This window comes from Saccostrea cucullata, unplaced genomic scaffold, assembly GCF_032062105.1.
Source record: "Saccostrea cucullata isolate Sc308-1 unplaced genomic scaffold, CSIRO_AGI_Scuc_v1 ctg47, whole genome shotgun sequence".
NCBI classification, from domain to species: Eukaryota; Metazoa; Mollusca; class Bivalvia; order Ostreida; family Ostreidae; genus Saccostrea; species Saccostrea cuccullata.
The window spans coordinates 161,121-181,232 of record NW_026936653.1 but is presented as its reverse complement, the minus strand read 5'-3'; the positions used below and the strand labels follow the sequence as shown (position 1 = coordinate 181,232).

General features: G+C 30.9%; 1 long non-coding RNA gene across 1 annotated transcript; it reads right to left on the bottom strand.

Annotated features, from left to right (window-relative positions):
* Window positions 1-6,921: 6,921 nt before the first annotated feature.
* LOC134246132 (uncharacterized) lies at window positions 6,922-20,011 on the bottom strand. Its single transcript, XR_009987579.1, has 5 exons — window positions 19,942-20,011; window positions 16,506-16,559; window positions 15,801-15,868; window positions 9,304-9,358; window positions 6,922-7,035 (listed from the first exon to the last, which is right to left on the bottom strand). It is a non-coding gene; the product is annotated as an uncharacterized LOC134246132 (long non-coding RNA).
* Between the last annotated feature and the right edge of the window lie 101 nt (window positions 20,012-20,112).

The following is a 20,112-nucleotide window of genomic DNA, read 5'->3' as shown; positions in this document are numbered from 1 at the left end:
CTTATTGTGAAAGAAAAGAAAACATATAGATTGTAGAAAAAAAGGAGAATTAGAACTTAAAATTTGCAATTCTTATATGCGATTTATATTCAAAAAAAGATATAGATTGCTGAATTGTTTTGAAAATGAATATTGCATATTAACATGACATCACATGCGCTGCTGTACTTTAGATTTTCCCTTTATGTACCAATGTAGATCTTGAAGCTCAAGTGATCTAAAAAAAAAAAAACTGAATGAATATGTATATTGATTCAAACAGATGATGTCAATATCATGTCAGTATAATATTGCAAGGATTATAAATAGAGAAGTGGTTCCAAAATTATAAAAGGAAAACAAAATGAAAAAAAACAAACAGGTCAAGATATCAATTTTTGAAGAGGCACCCTTGCCTATTATAAGTATGCAATAATTTTAATTGCTAAATACCAAAAAGCAGAGAAGTTTTTAAAATAAATTAATGCATTTAAACTATATAGATGATCAACACAGCCCTATCCTAATTCCAGAATTCTTGACCCAGGGACCAGGAACTTAACAATTTTGGAATAAGTACTATTGCTCATCATATCTATGCACATAGTTTTCTGTTTAAAATACAAGGAAATGAAAAAGGTTTTCTGAAAAATTAATGCACTTTCATTGTATGATTTAAACAGCGCCATCCTTACTTAGAAACCTTGTCCTTGGTGACATGAATTGGTAGAGGACTCAATGCTCATTATTATCATGCAAAAACAGTTTGACTGCTTGATGTTCAGTATTGGAAAATTTTGTAAAGATAAACAAATGAAAAATTCAAAACTTAACAATTAGTCACCTGAGAAACTCATAATATTGTCATATTTTGGATAATACTGACACTTACAATTTTCATTACAACATCTTGTGCAGAGGAGTAAAAGTTTAGAATCTTAATTTTCATGCTTAGGGTGGAAAAATACAAAAGGATTTCAGGTTCAATACCATTTACCAAAATTGCTTTCCTGATCAACTCACAAGCAAAGTGTAGTCTCATGTTTCATAATATGTATGCTTGTTATCTAAAAAGCTTAACCAAGAAAAGCTGTGATATTTAAAGGTCAGAGATATTTTAGATTTTTTCCCTTAGATAGTACTTAACAAAGTCTACTGATATAGTGTAAGTGGTGATGGGGCAAATGAGATGTTCTCCCTTGCAGCTAAAACATTAAGTCCGTGAATTGATTTACAACTTTCTGTAATTTTTTCTTCTTCTGGAGATGAAATTAATATTAGTTGCCATTTTTCCTAAAGGTTATCAATATCCAGTGAACACTTTCAATGTTTGTCCTTTGTGCCTCTTGCAATTACCTAAGAGAGAGATGTTTACCCATTACAAAGTTGACAGGAATAACCAAACAGAATCAAGGATACACAGAAAGCCTCAAAGCAAAATGTGTAAGACAGAAAATTCCTGCCACAGACTGTTTCTAAAATGAATCGCATCTTCTACTACTAACATAAAAGATGGCAAAAACTTATTGAAATGGAGGCCCAGAAATTTTCTTTTAATTATTGCCAAACCCTCTGTGTCCTTAATTTTCATTATTTTTACAACAATTCTTTAATAAGGAAATTGTATTAAAAATAATTGTTCACAAATTTTTATTTGTAAAAAAAGACATACTTAAACAAATTAAAACAGAAGTAGTACCAATTCACTACAACATTGATTGATACAAAACTGATATAGAACACATGACCAAAGTCATGCAAAAAATCAAATACATGAAAATGCTCAATGACTATACTCAAATATTATCATTTTATCAAAATAAAATGTGGATTAGTAGGATTAAAAACATAAAAAAAAAAATAAATAAATACATTAAATTCAAATTAAAGGACAACTGTACATATATACATGTACTTTTCTTTAGTTTGAACATGGTATGCTTAATATATAGAATGTCAGATCTTTTATTCCAGTTTTCAGTTATATGCCAGGGATGGATCTTTTTCTTTTTTTTTTTTCCTTACATGTTTTCACAGTCATTAAGGTGTTTTTGAAGGATCTTTATCAAAGACAGAATCCATCAGTTTAATCCAACCTTTGCTGACAGACTTTAAGATCACATATAGATTTCAATTGTTAAATGCAAAATCTTGTTAATAATTTAACACTTTTAATGATGAAAAAAATGACTAGGTTTTCATTTCTTACAAGCACATTATTTCTTAAAACTGCTTAAAATGTCAAACTCAGGGAATTTATTCTAACAAAACTGGAAAGTTAAAAGAATGAAACATGAATATGTCAATGGTTTCTGACAATTGTGTATCTCTTTATCAGCTTTAAAAATAACCAACAATTTCCAAAACATTATATACAGTGTTTAACCTGACATTAGCTTATACAGTTTACAATGTATATACACACAGTTATTAATACTATATGAATAAAAGAATCCAGAACACTCTTGAAAAAGAAAACACCTTTAACTAAATGCATACTCCTTTCTCTCTCTGTGCTTTAGAAAAATAGTCCCATTCTTATGCAGGTATTCATTAACTTAAAAATATCAGTTCGTTTGTGCGATCTTATCTCTATACAGAAAAGAAAAAGCAATGAACATAATTCATTACATTGGATGAGTTAAAATTAAATGCTGAAATTACAGGAAATGAAAATCCATCTCACTGTAGGCATGAATTTACTATAAGCAAGTTCCCCATAACTGTGTTTCACTGTATTTTCATCAACATGCAATTGCACTCTATGAAACACTTTCTTTTGAAAACAAGTGTTTACCCTGGCTATTGATAAAATAAAAGCTGGTTCATAAAGATTTTTAAATAAATACAGCCCCATCAGTTCTTTAGCAATGCATGCAATTTGCATTTTCATGAATTGGCAAGCTAATGGCCTAATGCCATAAAAAGACTAAACTTCATGTGCAGACCATTGAATTTTCACAGAGAAGAAAAAATTCACACTACATGTTCATAAAATTCATGTAAAAAAAAAAAATAAATAAATAATGGAAAATTTCTCAACAAAGTGAAAACAACAATTATAGCAACTGTCATGTCACTCTTGAAAAAATAGTCTGTGTGAAGTGAGATGACTTCATTTTGAAAGACACTGGACTCCCTGGGGTAGTGAGATGTAGCGTTGATTGGCTACGAGCCACTTCCATTGCTGGAGGTTGGAGATTCCGACTGACTTTTCTGAGCTTTATCATCGTCTACAAGCAAACCCAAAAATTGATTATTTTCTGCATATTTTATGAAGTATGTAGAAATTGTTAGATAGACATGCATTCATCACAATATACGATGAACAAAGGATCATAAATTATGCACAAGTCTGCAAGGACTGTGTTATAAATACATGTTACAGTAAATCACATATCCCCCCTACTGCTTCAGGTATCTCGGGTAACAACATAAAGCATTTCAATGACATTGTTAAATAAAAATATGTAATTTCTGTACAGGCAGGGGGTCGTTTACCATCAATTTTCATTAATTAAATCAAACATTAAATAAAATAGCTGTAGTAAAATTGCCTCAATTAGTTCATTCATCATGCAGTTTTTCCAATAGAAGACAAGGGATGCTAATGTAATCCAGGTGTATTTGAGGTATACTGGCGCCAGCACTTCAAACGTTAGCAGACACTAGGGAATCATTCTAGACCGGATATTGTCACCGTAGAATGCAAAGAACTTTTACTGATTTTAATACAGTTTCAGTGTCATGGGATGGCTGTAATTGATTTAACAGTAAAAGCCAATCAATAGTCATTTAACCTCCAAAAACTACAGTTTTTACCATTCTTATTGTCATTTTTTCATTAAGGTCTCATTTTTACAAAGCTCATTAAGGGAGTACTGAGAGAATGTTTGGATAGTTATGTGCTCTTTGGAGACAAATGTCAAAGGTTTGCTCAGGAAATTACATGGCATTTGATTTTCTTAATTGTAATGGGCTAAAGTTTTATTCTCACTGCAAGAATTATTTTTTCCAAAAATAGAACTTTGTCCTGCCTGTATCACATCTAATTAACTGGGAAATTTTACTGATTCAAGATCATAACAAGAGAAAAACCTTAAATATTAGTTAACATGGTAAATATTTTCAAAATTCAGCTCGGAATGATTTTTAAAAATATATATATATATCAAATTGCTCATTAGATCGGCCCTCTTTAAAGGCATATTAAAAGGAGATGAGTATCAACAACTTCCCATATATCTTGTAAATATCTGTTACAGATACAACACATATCAATGAGCTCACAGTGGGTGCTTAAAACCAATAATCAGAAAATGCATTCCTTTAAAAAGTTATCTTTCCCTACGTCTTGTGAATGTTGAGGAGGCCTATCTTTAAGTAGGTAATAAGCCACTACGCCAAGGAATGCACAACTTGATAGATTTAAAATTGAACTATCAACAGAACTTTGAAGTAAAACAATATTTCCTTCAGGTCCAGATAGATTATATTTTATCCATCAACAGATACATATATTTGTGACTCTTAGGAACATTCAATGTAGTAAGAATGTTAGTTTAATTTGAAGATCTTGAACTCAGCCTTGTATTTAAGCTTTACAAAATTAAGTTAAAAATAAAATTCACACTGATATACAGTTTTAATTTGTATTAAAAACTTACCACAAAGCAGTATTTAATAAAAAAAAAATCTTTGTTTTGGGTTATATTGAAGTAAGAGCCACAATATTTAGCACACTGTAATTAAGAAGCAGGTTTCAGGTACATCATTCTCAGTTCTCTCCCCCATCCCCCAGTTAACTCCCCTTATACCCTCTGTTATCTCCCCTTTCTAAATCTTAACATTTCAAGTTTTGGTAGCCTCCATAATTTTTTGTATTCTCTGTCATAATGGTTTCTTTTTTACTCATTACATGTACTTACTCCTAAATAAATAGCCTCAACCTAGAAACTACTGATTAATGTGACATTTGCAAAAAGCATCAAAGTACATTGCTTATGTATTTGGTTTTCCCGTAACATCCTTAACTTATTTATTCACAAATTAGTCCAGAACCTATTTCTATTCAGAGGAATATGAAACAAAAGAGAAACTAACAGATTATTTAAACTACCTGAACACTTGAGACCTGACATGTCCAGGTCTAGCCCCGCTGTACTGGTGGACGCACGTTGGGAATCCAAGATGTCTGCCATGGCATTCCGTCTTCCCGTTCTCCCAGAGCTTATAAACTCCTCCAAACTATTTGGCACTTCCACCTCCGCCATTGTTCCTGAAAAAAATTATAACAGATTTATATTGTGTGCTAGTTTTATGTTTTTTTCTATGTTTGAAAAATTGATCATTTCCCGGATAGATTGCTTTGAATTCCTTTCCTGTTTTTGTTTGTCATACATGTATTTGTCAAAAATCTGTTGAATCTGACCAGGGAAGGATAAATAAATATCAACTATCCTGATTTTACAAATATGTACACCTTGCTAAAAGAAAACTATTATAAACCACAGAAATCCATTTATGGCATTCAAACAGTCTTTCATATTATCACCTAGCTAGTATGTGTGATCAAAAGGACAAAAATTAGTAATAATTTCAAAATATAAAGCAGCTTCTCGTAATAGTGAGGGGAATACTTACAGATATTTCCATTTCATAGAATTTGGCACAAAATATGTCCTTTTCATTTACTGAATTTTAAGTCATTTACTGCATTTTAAGTCATCTAAGTTTCAATGTTTATACTGAAGTTTCAATGTATAGCGAAGTATCTTGGATCCCCAGCTATATAAATTCAATGAATTTCTTATACGGGTATAACGAATTACCGATATAGATAATTTCTACTTCATTATAACATGTATATGACATAATGTATGTTCCATTTTTTTTTTCTATATTCTGACTTTTTTTCAAACAAAAAGAGGGAAAATGGTAAAATTATTATTAGTGTTTTATTAATACAAAAATTTACTAAGTGATTTGTATGATCAATACTAAGATTATATAGATACATGTAGTTTGAAAATAAGAATACAAATTTTAAGCCATATATTTTAAGAGTGTCTGTACAATCCTAAATACAATAAAATGGTCCACATGCTAAATTTTTTTTAGACCAGGCTTGGTCAGCTTATTATTACAATGTAGATAATTAAAGCCTTCAATGCCATTTTTGTCATCTGAGGAAATTAGGTCAAGTGGGTACTAAATGGTCGGAAATTTTCAATTTCTCCTTAACATCAACCATTAGCAATCATTAGCTAGATACTGGTCAAAAATGTCCGTCTTCCATTTTTAAAAAATTGCAAGAATAAAACTAATGTTATGCAGAGTTATGAATGTCATCAATCATTTGCAAAATCTAAACTCCTCTAACCTCAACCCCCATAAAAAAGTATAAGTGAGCTAGTCCATGGATTGAATAGATCCAAATTCATAAAGTAATTTTAAAAGTACCACAAAATAAAAATTCATCATGGAACAAGCACAAGGAATTAATTTGACTAAAATGAAAATTTATTTAACAAATACATGTAGTCAACATCTATATCAATCATAAATCTATAATAGCCTAGAATCACATGTACAATGCAATATGTGGCTTACATTTTTATATACTAGACATATCCAATTTTTTTTTTGTTCTTTCATCATGCTTTTAGCAGAAAGTTTTTCATTTTATAGCTTTATTGTTGGATAATTTAATAAATGATAGTTTATGTACTGTTTTTTTCTAGTTTATTACGTTAACACAATATATCTGGGAGAGGGCTGTTAACATGATTACAATAGGCTTTGTCTGCTGCCCAATCCCATTCACTTTTTGTAAACGAAATAATCTATAGACTAAAATATATCCAAGACATCTATTATTCATTTCAAGATTTAAAAAGTCAACGATAAAAAACAGATAAAAGTTTTCATCTTGATATACAAACCTTTGATTGCAAGATGTTTCAGCGATCAATTTCAACCGGTGCCAACAAATGTTTGGTTGTGTTTGCCTTTGTATATAAACACTAACGAGACTTCCAATTTCTCCAATCAAATCTGTAAGAATCCAACATAAAAAATATCATTGATTTGATAAAACACAGAGCACTAAAAAATTGCAGTTCACATGAAATTATCCCAAATCAATAACAAGAGCTAAAAATAATCCTTCTGTCCTTCCAGAAGCTAATTCCAGGGCAGCTTAAAAAAAGGAAGTCAAGGTATTTAATCTATTTCCCTGACATCTTTGTTTATAAAAACTGAAGATGACACATTATTTTGGTTTTCATTTCCTCTGAAGGTATGGCTTACCTTATGTCATTTCCTGTGCTTTAAGGCAACTAGGATATATGTTTAGGCCATAAAATATTGATAAAATGGACTCAAGGCATTACTTAAAATTATCAAATCGGACCAATTCCTATATGTACACTTGTATAACTAATCACCCAGCTAATAACATTATTAGCTGTGTAGATATGAATTCTATAATTTCCTATATTAGTATTTATATACGTATTGGGGTTCATACCAGCTTATGTACATGTAATTACTAGGCTTGCACTGCATGGGTATCGGCTGGGAATTTTGTACATGTATTGGGATTATACTGCAATATTTTTAACTGTATTGCGACATGTATGCAATATTTTTAGTAACAATTACGACAATTTTTTTATTCCCTCCATTTATGCATGTAAGCAGAATGTAAATTATAACTTTGCAAAATATATTTTAACAAATAAGTTCTTTTATATCTACTGATCTATATAACTACAGTTTTGCTTCAAAATGCAACTATACAACCTTTCAGTTGAAAATGTTTCTAACATCTTAAATTTCATATTTTACTTCAGAAATCCCAATAATGCTCACTTTAAATTCACTTTACATTCACTTTAAAACAAACATTTTGCCTGTATATCAAAACTGAAAAACATATCACAAAACTTTAATTTTTTGTCAATGAACTGCCATACATCGATCAAGATACCAATCTACTGACTGTGCAGCCCTACAGAAAGCAACAATTTATCTTCGCTAATATTCAAAATTATAGTATTTTACTTATTAATTTGAAAAAGTTTCTATGTATTTATATAATCCTAATATTATTTCACTTAAGCCATTATTTTAACACCAGTCACACATCAGGACTGTGAATTCACAACAATCCATCAGCATCCATGAAAATAGAAAAATGCCAAGACCTATGCATCCAATAGAGTCTAGCTACTACATTACCACAAGAACTTAGAAGAATCTCAGAGTGACATAGTTGGGTCATCAAAAATGCCATGTCATGGTGCATACTTTGAACATGCATAATAAAGTACACAATGGCTCTGTGTGCTGATATGCAGCATGCAGAAGAAACATTGAAGGATTCTGTAACAATGCATAAAAGTCTCCAACACCACAAGAGCTCAGTTGCTGTACTTTACTGAGGTACATGATCCTAGTATGAATACAATGGTATAGTCATCAGTACTTGCAAATAGACCTCTTGTAGTCCTTTAATTAAAAATGTCAGTTAGATGGCACATAAGCTCAACAGAAATGCCACGAATTGCAGTCAGGACACTGATATGATAATATTTTGAAAATTTCATAAAATTTCCACAGAATCCCAGAAATTTAAAACACTCGTCACTTGTGCCAATCTCTGTACCAATGTAATAATGTGATTCCTTTCAACTGGGTTGCATTAATTACCTGAACTAGTCTTATGTATCTGTTCTGTAAGAACTGTCTTCTTTGTAAATGAACAATGAAATGTGAAAATGTGACACAAAGTCGGGCTTTTATAGTAAAACAAAAATCATTACTATCCTGGAAAATTGACAAATGAGGCCAATTTCTGATACATTAATGATGCCATCATACACTTATATTCTTATAATAAGTCATGCGCACTTGAAACCCCTTGAACATATGTACATGTAATAGGTTTATAATATTTTTTTCCTGATAAAAAAATGAATATGGCTTTTTAAAAGAAAAAATAATCAAAAGCATCCTTGGAAATTTATGAATGAGGGCAGCTGGTGTGCATATACATTCAAATGTCATCACAAACTATTTATGATAAGTAATTTGTACTTGAAACCTCTTGACAATGCATCATTATATATATATGAAGTACATGTATATATTGAGAGTCTTCCTGCTGAACGAGTGACGTCCATTTTCATTTTCAGACATTTGTCGGACTGGGATTTTCCACATACGTTATTTATCAATGACACAATCTCACATTTTTGTAACCATGATTTATCTGGCTTTTGGAGAAAAAAGAGTAGGAAGAAATTAATCTATACTTACAATTTTATAGTGATTGATTCCTGACAATTCTTCCAAGGTATTTCAAATCATCCGTCTAAAAGTATATAGGAAAATGTACCAATAAATCATTCAGTTCACTTTAAAATGTTTATTTCTAAAGCATTTATATTGTATTTTCCACGTGAACAGCAACCATGCATCTGAACTTGGAGTGAAGTATTCTAAAATGTAAAGAATCTCTCTAACTGCCTGAATCTCAGAATCTCTTCATTCTTGGAAGCACGTATCATTGGTTTTCTCAAAAATGTGCTACTTTCCCTCAGGCTAACAAAACTGTCACAACTGTTTTACACCCCAAGATAATTCTGAACCACAAAAATCAGTATATCATTACTGCAGTCACAAAGCGATATAACTCAGGAGCAATCACCAATACACCGTTGTCAGGAATCTGTCTATCACTTCTAGTAAACCTAATACTACTGTAGAGAATACTGGCACACTGCAAACTTGTCATTTATATACCATTATGCAATTTGGATTCAGGTTTCCCCTGCTAAAACTGATCACTTTAATTATTCATTACTCTGCTATCCGAATGTGCTGCGCAACTGTTCTTGTTAAAGGAACCTATTATCATTAACAATGGGTTTTTAAAATAGTAGCATTATTCAATAGATTGTCAGTTAAGTTCATGGGTGGTCATTAAAACACATATTAGTATATTAGCTGAATGAGCAATGCAGTGGTTATATTACATGCATTGCATACATGTACAAGACATGCAGCATTAGCACCCAAGGTGTAACAAGCTCTACTGGTAATATTATTATACATTGTATATCTAATAATATATCAAAAAATAAATTGTCTTCCTCAAAGAAGCTTATTCTACTAGAAATGTACATTTATTACAGGAACCGTAATCAATTATTCACTGTTCAGGCACTCATTGCCTTCTCAAACTCCCTGGATTGCAATTTGAGATATACCTTAATGTGAAATACAATGAAGCGCATTGAAGTGGTAAAATTTCCCGTTCGAATGGAACGTTTTGAGCTATCTTTAGAGTGTTTACTGTCATCTTATGACACGCCCATTTCTTTAGAAATGGATAAAACGGTCCAGTTGTTTCTTCAATTACCTGTACAGGTTTTCCATAAATATAATAGCCAGTAAATATCTAATAATATATGTGTTGTGGTAACTTCAATAGACATGATAAGTTGAAAAATATGTACATATTTGTTGCAATATGTGTTTTAAAGAAGCGGGGAGTCTCTAACTCTCTCTTTTAAATTTTTTAAAGTTTCATTTCAGTGTAACTCATATTGCTTGTCGCGAAGAATGGGGTGTCCTAAAACTACGGCGAATATTTCTTTCTCATTTCTAAAAATATGGGCGTGTCAGTATGTTATAATTGACGTTCAAAACATGACTCAGAACTTTTCATCCAAACGGAAAATTTTACCACTTCAATGCGCTTCATTGTATGAAGATATGCTCTTCGGCAACAATGACTTTTCCAAATTCACTATGGTCCTTTTCAGTTCTTCATCATCAGATTTTTAGATTTTTATTCCTATGTAAAACTTACCTTAGTATTAAGGCCCAATCCTATCCCCCAGTGGTCAACTATATATATATTTATATTTATACATGAAATCTGCATGTGTCACTCTACCTAAGGATACTTCCATATCAATATGACTTATCATGATATTTTCGTAATTTACAACCATGTATGTGTATTAATTTATCATAATTAGCAAATGAAGTTTGATAAAATGTTGAATATACGAGGGTTGTCTCGTAAAATCGTGGATATAAACATCACTGCGTTCTGAAATTTTCAGTATTGTTTAGTACATATTTTAGAAATATACACAGCAAATTTCAGATAAATATATGCATAAATAAACAAATTATGAGATTTTATGCCATGTATTGTATCACCTATGGATTATAACGTCAAAGTGTCTTCATTTTATCTTTGCTGAAAATGATTGAGTTCGACTTAAATTTATTTCATTGATACACATTCTTTAGTTCCATAAACAGTCGAAATTGGCACCCTCATGCGATCTTCTGAAGATTTATTAGTAATTAAGTTACGGACAATATTCTCACCATCATTCAACTAATAGAAAATCTCATATCGGCGGTCTACTGTGACAGCGTCTTTTGCTATTACATTAGGAGTTTGTCCGTATGTTTTGTACTCCCCAGGGACTCAATCAAAAAAAACTTCCCTAAGAAAACTCCTATTTCATTTGTATACTTAAGATATGGTAATTTTTTTATAATCTTTTTTCTTCTATGGTCATTTCAAGTCTCTAAAGGTGTCATTACAACATCGAAATAAAACTGAGCTGTTCTCCAGTGCGCCATAACGTCATAAAACGTATATATATATATATATAGACTATATATATATATATATATATATATATATATATATATATATATATATATATATATATATATATATATATATATATATTTCATAGTGCGCCCATTACTTTTCGAGAAAAACGCTTTGTCCACGATTTTACGGGACAACCCTCGTATAAGTTGAATTGAAACTGAACTTAATAAACATTCAAGAAATTTTAGGTAAATACAACGGAGTGTCTCAAACAAAAAAAGGTTGAAACATTAAAACAGCTCTATAATGAGTAATGTACACTGTATCAGAGTGATCAGAATATGTTAATTTTAAGGATTAATAAGTAATAGTTATTGTATATTTATTATGGTGTATCCTGAGTTATTTGGACGAGGGGCGGTGACGAGTGCGATGTATGTATTTATCATAATTAGCAAATCAAACGAAGATTTTCATGCATAAAACACCAATGAAAATGTGAATATATAATTTTTAATAAACACATTTTACGTGCGTGTGTTCAAACTGAACTTAATGTGGTGCAAAAGGTTTTTTCATTTTTTGGAGGCCCCCTTTCTTTTAAATGTAAATTTTAGGTGTGATTCTGAGTGCTGGGGCCATACCTCCCCCCTTTCAAAAATTGCTGGATCCGCCCCTGGATGTTAATGAAAACCTTTGGATATCAAAAAGAAAAATTCAAAGACAAAGAAAAGTGTTATTCGAAAATCATTATTATTTGATATATTCGCTGTGTGAGGGTCTACTAATGCAGTACAGCTAATGTATATTTTAATATATTTCTGTGTGGATTCAGAGAATTTGATCAGAATATGTTAATTTTCAAGGATATATACGAACTGTAATTTATGAAAGACTTTTATCATGTATATTACATTAAGTTTACATGTAATTTAAAATGAAATTGAGCTTTATTTACAAGTTTTTGCAAACTCTTCAAAGGATGGACAGATTTTATGTTTCTTTGAAACTGAGCTAAAAGCAAAGTGTGATGGACAGACATATGGATAAAAAGGACAGAAGGCTGAGGCATGATAAATAATACAATGTATACACTGTCGGGTATATGCTAGCTATGGCCATATTCATGGAAAGAAAAAATTCCATAAATATTAAGCTATATAACACAGAAGTTCTTTGTTTTGGTGTGATTAAATTACTTATTAGATTTTATATAGTAATGCCAGGATTAAGAGACTTAATCCTACTCTGTCAACAAAGACCTATGTAATCCTTTGACTACATTACACCTTGAACTTATTAGCTACCTAGAATCACTCAGTATTGCATGACCCAGCTATTATAACAATCTACCTTATATGTGAGTAATAGTGCATTACACCAAAACAGAATATGTCATTTACATATCTGTCCATTACCAAAATAGAATTAATCACAAAATCTCTTTATTCAGGTAATATATGTTTCCATATATATATATACTTTACTCAAGTTAATTAACTTAAAATCCAGTTTTTTTATAATCATCATCATGTAAATACTATTAATGGTTCAATCTTAGAATACAAAGTGTTTTAGCTATACCAAATAATGCCACAACAAAGCCATTTGTTGTCATTTTGATCCATTAAACATACGCATAACTTTTACATTATCAGAGGATTTTAATAAAAACATAAAAGGGCTTCAAACTGAAATAAGATACATGACTGATACAAGATTGCTAAACCTTATTTACCCTATTATAACTGTTTATATGTCAAACCTTATCACTGTGAAGCTGAATTCTACATTTCCAGATATTCCATTTGTGAATTTGGAGTATTTTAAGTGCCTTTAAACTAAGAAGTGAATGCCTCTAAAGATGATGATCCTTCGATAAACCAGTTGTATATATCTGATAAGCGTTCTCTTATCTCAGCCACCCTTATACCAAGGAATGTATGACTGTCGACTGCGATGCAGCTATTAATTGTTCATTGATCTTTCTTCAGGCAGTTGCCAAAAAGATTACATAAACACACTTAAATTTGTATTCAAGGACTGCACGAAAAAAATGAAGAAAACCTTTGGTTGGTGGTATTTTGAGTTTGTGCACTTAACTGTTGTTAAATCTCCACAGACAAATTTTAGTGCACAATCTAAATGCGTATGCACGTTTTTACGCAGTTTAATTCTGCGAAGCTGAGGATCTCTATGATTGATAAGGATACTCTAAACACTGCACACTGAAGAGTTCTGATTGCATGGTATCTGTTTTCAATTAGAGTGGGTTTCCAAATTTCAATCAGCAATAGTGAATTTTGAATTACTTTCTTAATTGTCTTTAAGCATTTTTTACTTTAGGTAAAAGACAGACATCCTATGTTGAAATGAGATCAACTCAACTTTTCATACATGCCTTTGTATATAAACATATTTAAAGTAGAACTTCAGTATCTCAAACACTGATGTCTGGAATACCATGGTTAAGTTGAGTAATTTGGAAGTCCTATTCCCTTGTTCTTTCAGTATTTTACTCTGGATATCTCAAACTAAAGATATCTCAAAGTCTTTTTTCTTATTTGAAAAGATTTTGAAATAACAAGATTTTACTGTATATAACTCTTTACACTCCAATTAAAAATACATTTTTCATTTGTGTATAGCAGCTGGGGTATAGTTTGAAGGTCCTTATATGTGAAATGCATTGGAATTCAACAGCCAAAGCACAGACAGAAATGCTCAAGGTGCCACAACTTATTAAAGAAATATGACACAATCGATCTACTCCAATATACTTTTGCCCTGGGCGGCATAAAGTGTCACTGACATTATGCTACAGACTAAGAGAGATGTACAGCACAGCAAAACTTGCTTATATACAATGTTTTACAATATACAGCCTCAACAGGAATAATTTGGAACTTTAAAATAGGTAGCAACTAACAAGTTTATGCTTTCTAATTTTGAGGGTAATAGTGTGAAATTATCACATTCAGCTAGGAAAAAAAATCCAATCCTTTTTTAAACTCAATTCATAGTGCAGAATGCTTTATAATTATATACCCAGTGCTTCTTGTGCCATACTAGTTCTGACAATGTGACTTTCACATAAAGATCTGAATTATCAAATATGAACAGCTTATATGGTCTGGTACAATTCATAAGAAATACAAAGTCATGTAAATGCATCAAGTTTCGTTCTTTTTTAAATTATGAATGACGCATTTGTAAGGCTTTATAATACAATGACCTTTTTGATACCAGTAAATTAATGATGCCCCCTACTATATGATGCAGATGGCATTATAACTCATATATATATTTATCTCATCCCTCCCATGTCATTGACTTGGGGTTGAAAAATTCTCAGAATATCCGGAGGTCATTCATTACTACTTATGACATATCTGTATACATTTTATTCTGTTGTCAACTTTATCAGTAGTTATATCCACTGTGTTTTTCTGAGTAATGACTGTATATTCACTTTTATTTGCTACTGTAACAATACAAAATATGATCATAACTTTAGATATGAATGTGATCTTTAGATCACACACTTACGACATCTTAATATGAACTTAATATATTGCACATGTCTATGAAAATCAATTTCTTGGCAAATTTTAGTCCAGTAAAAGAAACTACCCTGGTAATTTCTCTTTTAGGAGAAGTTAATTTCTTTTGAAATCCCTATTAACCCTAAACATCTACATTTTTTTATTTCACTGTAGATTGTAGTTCTTTGACACTAGATCTAAAAGTTTCCTTAAACCTTGGAGTTTTAACTTGAAGAAGCACAATATATACAATTGTGAAAAAAGAATTATTTGTATATGTATCCCAATTTATCTGTCATTCATGGATTGATGGCATATCACATACTTTTTATCTTTAAGGTACAGTAAGAGAATATTCCTTTCCTTAGTGTGAAAATTTTTTTTGTATGAACCAACATTTTTTTCTATCATTCACAAATTTACCACTAACCAATATATATATACGTATGACATACCTTTTTCCTTGAATGCACTGTAGATTAAGATGATAATTTGTTTACTTACCCTATGTATATATTAAGTAATTCAGTTATTCAGTTCCTTACGAGTGTCTCTACCATTCAGACATTTAAATATCAATTTTCTACATAATTTTTCTTCCACAGCCTTTTTATTATGCCTACCTGTAATCTTGACAAGTCCAGCTGCTAATTCTTTACAACATTTACATGAAAGATTTCACGTCTTCTCTCTGAAAAACAACAAAGATTGCTTACTCAGTTATCAACGCAGATGTAAAGGATGCTACCACATGAAATATACTTGATGAAAAGAGATATATCCTGTACGTACTTTTATTACACCTTAGTTTACGTTTATGATGTAACTATGTTTAGTCAAGGGCATTCCTGTATTACATTGCTAACCTGGTTTAAACCCAATTTAATAATAAAACATTTTGAAAATCCTTCTAGTATCATAAAGGCATAACAAAAATCATACTTTTGACAAAAATCATATTCTTGTGATTTGACAATGAATGTTGTTTATTTCTTGTAAGAAATTTACGAGGAAACATTGTCAGCCCAATTATTCTCTAAATTTGAGTATGGACAATAAATCATACTTTACATGTCCATCCCTTTAATTAAGACACATTAATAAACTGGTTCCTACTCTACCACAATTACTTAAGTCACGTAATCTCAAAAACAGCACAAATAAGACAAGATATTTACCCCTTTCCTTATGTGTTTTACACGTGACAAAGTACAAGAAAGAAAAAGTACATAATTCGCAATCAACATGTTTATGCATATATCTACACAATCTATCTGATCAGATTAAGTACGATAAGTACAATGATTATGTTTAACATGAAAACTTACATATTCCTGCCTGGGCACAATCCTGTGATAATCAGCTCCCTCTCTTTACTTCCTCTACAACACAAAAACCACAGACAGGTAACACAAAGGAGAACAAGGAGTTAGGCCAAAATCAATGTTCTTCAAAAGATTACAAAACATTGAAGAAAAAAAACCATGCAGTCTCTAATACACCACTAGTGTAAGCTGTGTGACACAGTGTCCACGTATAATCCTAGGGATTAAAGATCATGTAGGCCAGATCAACAAGGCTAAATAGCTGGATTGTAAATCTACTTCTTATAATATTGCCTATTATTATCATTTGTTTCAACAGAGTAATACTTGAGTCAGTTATGAATTAGGGCAGACTATGTTGGTCATCTATATAGCAACCTCATTATAAATAGAAACCCTGAACAATGCTCCTTACACTGGGAATGCAGGATCATAAAAGTGGCATCAAGTATTGATCAAAAACTCATTTGATTCCAACAAAGTGGCTTAACTTCTAGACATTGTAGGAGATAATTAAAGAGCCAGGAAATTTTTATTTCAGGATGCAAGCTAGTACTTATATGCCATGCTCCTACATCATGAAACAAGATTCTTATGGTTAAGTCAAAATGTATATATACATGTATTAAGGGAAAAAAGTTGCAGTCAAACAGTATAATGGAAATTTTAATGCTAGCAATTTAAAACTGAAGTGAATTATAGAGCATTTATTTTATATAACAGTTATAAAAAAGCATGATAAAGATTTCTTAAAATGATTGGTAATGGATATATATTTGTACATGTACCGGTACATGTGTGTGTACTGTACCTAACACAGTGACAATATACCCTGGTATCAGTATGCTATTCAATATGCATTATTCATTCTAAACAGCTCAATTTTTAACTGCTCAATATTGAGATACACGTATCTATCTTGAATTTAATTTTGATTTCCCATTTTAGTTTAAAGAGTTTAGAAAGGGCGCAACCAAATTAGGCAAGGGGTCTGGGGGTTAAGATCCTTGATCTGCTGCCTGTCTTTGTTAAGTCACAACCTGACAATGTGGGGAATGGATTCAAGATTTATTTATGTACATTATAGATGGTAAAGGACTGGTTAAAAAATTGGAACACAAGCTTATTCTGTATACATATTAAATGGTGTATGAAACTGTGATTTAACTCTAAATTTGGTAAAACTTTTCAGTTTGGCAGGCCGCGCCTATGAAAGATAACTCCTATAAATATAATCAATTTCTCTCTCCATTTGCATAGATTAATTTTCTTGGGTGTATTGATTTTTCAGTGTATAAGTTAACACTTGGAAATACCGTATATATATATAAGATGTTAAGGGTATTTTGGGAGTTAAATATTGGTCTAAAATATTTATGTAGATGGTAAAGGTGGTTAAAAAATTGGAGCACAAGCTTATTCTGTATTCATATTAAATGGTTATCAAAGAAAATGTCTGGATATATAAGCATAATTTATGTAGACTTAGATTATATTCATAAAAAAATGTATTTAAATATTTTAAAATTTTATTTGTATTTTAAGGCACCTGGCCTTTTTTAAAAAATAACTTGAAAGATAACTCCTAATATAATCAATTTCACTCTACATTTGCAATTGTCACCAGATTAATTTTCTTATAAGGGTGTATTGCAAATCCCACCAAAATAACGTAAAAAATACAACCGACTAATAACACTTGGAAATAATTTAATAAAAAATTCACTGTGAACAGGTAAATAGAAATACATTACATAACAGACTGTTTCACTACCGGTATTTTTTATAATAATTTTACTGAACTTTTGCAAGAAATATTTTATAAATATTAAATTGATTCTTTTCAAGCACTTTAATCAATGCCTGGGTGAAGAGAAAATAATTCTGAATAAATTTTTTGGCAGTTACATAAGGACCAACAATTCTTAGCAAAATGCAACTTGTTACAAATTATGTTCTTGCGGTAACTACAAAAGATAAAAAGAAAAAAGAAACTATTTTTATTAATGTATGAGGCTTGTTAGGAAATTATTGAGACATTGTGTATATTTTTCTTTCAGTGAAAAATTGCATATATGTTTGACAAACACTAAGAATTAATAAAAGTAAGAAATATTTTATAAATATTATATTGATTCTTTTCAGTGGTGTATAAATGTGTCAATGTTAGGGGTACCTGGTGCAGTCAAGAAATCAGGTATAGAAAATATGTAACACCATTGATCAAATTTCCGGTGGACCAATAATAGGAGCACTCTATCGACCATGTGCAGTTTGAAGAGATAATTCTAAATTAATTAAAATTGAATAAAAATTGCCTATATAGGCTTGCCCTAATGGTCTTAACATGTTAAAATTTTATGAAATATGACCTTAAACTGATTTTTTTATGTTAATAATCTGGGATTTGCCCTGCAAAACAATACCACGGTTTATGTGCTAGTGCTAACACACTAGACAGAACGTTCTGTCATTAAAACTATATTGTCTTACGACCCATTTAAACGCAAGAATTTGTTCCATGTATTGACAATGTAGCAAACTAATCACAGGTAATATGTGGAACTCAGATCCCACCTCTGTATTTTTGGAGGTCCGTGTTTACTCTGCTCCTATTTTGTATTGTTTTATTGACTTTTGATCTGAAATACTGTTCGTTATCTCCATATGATGCATTTACTACAAACATTCCAAAGAGTTCAAAGTGTGTAAATTTGATTTGAGAAAATAAGTTGAGAAAATTAGTTGAATTTTCGTCTTATTTTGATTGTTACAATATGTTTTACAAACATTCCAAAGATTTCAAAGTGTGTAAATTTGATTTGAGAAAATAAATTGAGAAAATTAGTTGAATTTTCGTCTTATTTTGATTATATTTTAAGTTTAAACAACTTCAAAAAAGGTTTGTTATTATTAATTTGGTTAACAAGTAAGTTTTTTGTTTTAGCCACCATGTTGCTAAATCCTTTTGTTTTTTCATTCTTGGAACAATGAAATCGTTTCTGGGTCGTTGAGCTCTAGGCGATTTTTTTGCTTCATTGTGCAAATCCTTTTGTGTTCTTCAAAATCGTTTCTGGGCGTTTCTGCAATTTTTTTGCTTCCTTGCAAGTATATTGAAGGTATTCTGTGTTAATTGAGGGCCTGTCCCGAGACAGAGTTAAATCATTCTAACTTCTAATGCACAACTGCACATACTCTATCAGGGTTCCTCCAACGGTCAACAAATTTAAAACAATATTGTTATTTTTCTCCCAATACAATCATTTATAGTCAGCTCTGAAGTATTACTTTCCCTCTGGGGTTCAGTCTCTGGTCAATATTCATTCCTCTGTCGGCTAAGCCATCGTACTTACCTTAAAACATCATTACTTGTGTATTAAATAATTGTTCACTTCTTTTTATGTCAGATTAAGATAACAAGAGCTTAAAAAATACTTACATGAGTCACATTATTTTAAAAAATTCTTTAAATTGCAAGATCAAACAAAACAAAGGAAATTCTGCAAGGTATCTAATAGTTAAACTCTCTACGTACAAAAGACAGATTTCCGGAATTTTAATTTTAATTTATCAGAGAGAAAGCTTTAAATAACGTTAAAAATTATGCCTA